The sequence below is a fragment of the Nuphar pumila genome, chromosome 17 (assembly GCF_984573655.1).
Source record: "Nuphar pumila chromosome 17, dmNupPumi1.hap1.1, whole genome shotgun sequence".
In the NCBI taxonomy this organism is placed as follows: Eukaryota; Viridiplantae; Streptophyta; class Magnoliopsida; order Nymphaeales; family Nymphaeaceae; genus Nuphar; species Nuphar pumila.
This window is the reverse complement of record NC_143265.1, coordinates 35,461,958-35,464,575: the sequence shown is the minus strand read 5'-3', so window position 1 is coordinate 35,464,575 and position 2,618 is coordinate 35,461,958.

Here is a 2,618-nt window from a genome sequence, read left to right as displayed (position 1 = left end):
TGAGTTGGAATTGATAGACTGTTATAAAAAAGTTAGTCAATGCATTATTGGTAGTTTTAAATTTTTGGATTTGTTATAAAAAAAAGAGAGACCCTTAGTTATTTCATTCATGGTTTAATAATTGTCATTCGAGCTAATGGTGAAAAAAAACAACAACTACGGGCTAGGGTTAGCCGTCAACCTAGCTCGCCTTCTAGCGCCCGGGTGACCAGCTGGGTATGCCACCCTGTGAGTGCACTATGCCTGGCCAGCTGAAAGTGATCAGCAACATGGTATTGCTGTCTGGGTGTGATGGGCACTGGTAGTTGTGGCTTCACACAGTGGTGCATCCCACTGGGTATGCCAAACCGAATCGCCGCATTGATCTTGGGTGACTAGCAGGGTACACCACCTTGCTAATGTATCATAGAAATATATATATATATATATATATATATATATATATATATATATATATATATATATATATATATAATAATAGTGATAATGACAAAGTATGATAGTAATTTTTGGATTCATCGATTGAGTTGATACCCATTCAGGTTCGGTTCGGTGATGGATTGAAGTATGGCATGAAACCAGACTAGAAAAAAGAATTGATAAGCACATGGCATGTGCATACAAGTGCTAAGTGAGTTGAAAAAAAAAGGGAGTGTTAGGCAAATGTGAGCATGTGATTGGTGGATGGTTGTCTGAGTGCTTACTTGCACCGTCATAGACTTGCTTATAATTGTTACCACCCGAGTGTGAGATGAAAGTCTGGTGCCTCTATGAGGTACCGTAATGTCAAATAGAATAATATATCAATCTATGAAAGCAACACTCCAAATTCAGAAATTTTGGATATATTAAAATACAATATTCGAATTTCCTTGGATATGAGTACACCTGAAAGATGGTGTATGTTACTGGACCCCTAGTGGTTCGATAGTTCACACGTGATTATAAAGAAATGAATAATAAATCATAAATATAAAACCTTTGAGATTTCGGGTATACTTGAAAGATGATATATGTTACCAGATTCTTTGGGCTCTGGGTATACCTGAAAGACGGTATATGTTACTGGACCCACGATCTACCTTGCAGAGGGTAGGTGGTACAAGCTTCGTGGGCGTTCTGGTTTTCATGAGAGCTATGTGTCTCACCGGGTCCCTAGTCCACGAAGTTAGGGGGCCAGGACTACCAATGTATCCTAGGTGGTAGATCCAAGTCTTCTGCAGAATTGTCAAGGGGTGCATCCCAATTGTTGTTCTAGCCTCTAGAGAGTTCTCTCTCGATCATGGACCGTCCCCTTTGGATATCCGTACGGCTAGTCATACAGGTTATTAAATAATAGATCCCCGTATAGTTTCGATCCGCTACGAGGTCTATGCCTGTGCGTACCCACATGGTAAGAGTAAGATAAACGTCAAAATAATTAAATTGGTTGGAAACTTATTCCTGAGGTGTTGATAAATTACTGATATGAAATTTGAAATACTTGTAGAACTAAAATTCATACTAATATGAACAGATTCAGCTATAGTCCAGTTACCTCTGTACTGTGTCATGAAGTAGAAAACATGTTCACTTTTATTAGAATAGTGCAAATTACATGCTAGTTATAACATTAAAATGTTGCACATATTGGTACACACGACACTGAGCACAACATATGAATATAATGCTTCTTAAGCAGACCGGGGAGACTGACCCTTCTACTTTAAATATTTTACAGGTAACGAGTAAATTAGAGCATCGAGGCATCCTTCTGGAATGGGTCAAGAGATCTCCTTTATTTAGTGTTTTGGTTATGTTAGGCTCTGATTAGTGTAGTTACTGTTATTTTGATGTAATGGATATTTTAAATGGATGAATGGATTTAATTCTGCATTTCTCTATGTCTTATCTGTAATTCACCCAACTCTTTGTCTTTCTCATTTCTACTGTTTAAAAAAAATTCCAAAATTTTTACCATATAAAAGTTGGGGCGTTACAACTTTCGTATCAGAGCCATACTGAATGAATGGAGATCTTGGCTATTCCAGTGACCACGATGACTCTGTAAGTATGGTATAATGTAATTTTAGTCACTCCAAAGTAGATTAGTATCGTAATGTACTCTATTTCCATGGAAAACTGTATACAGGTTGATTACGATTTCGTTTTGATTCATTTGGTTATCCACATAGATGACATGGTCGAACCACTGTAACGATATCATGCAAACACTGCATGGTCTGGCCGAGGTGGTTGGCCAACAGGCCTCAACTATGAGTAGATGGGTGCCAATCTGCAGCGCGTATCCCAGGAGAAGAACACGAATGGCGGGGCTATGTCCTATAAGAAATTCATGGACATGGACCCTCCTGCTTTCTTCAGAAAGATGAATCCAGAAGCGGCCGAGAGTTGGATTCGGGAGATCGAGCACATTTTCTACGTATTGGAAGCAACTTGGCTGTGGACAATGTAGGACAAGTGTCAGTTTTGTACTAACATTTTACATAAGAATGTTTGCCTGATCCGCACTCTTAGCAGCATCAATTGGTACTCCTACTCCAGCATCTTCCACCCAGTTGAAAGCAATAGATATGCACAAAGAATGTGTGATCGAAACCAAGAGAAACGCAACAACC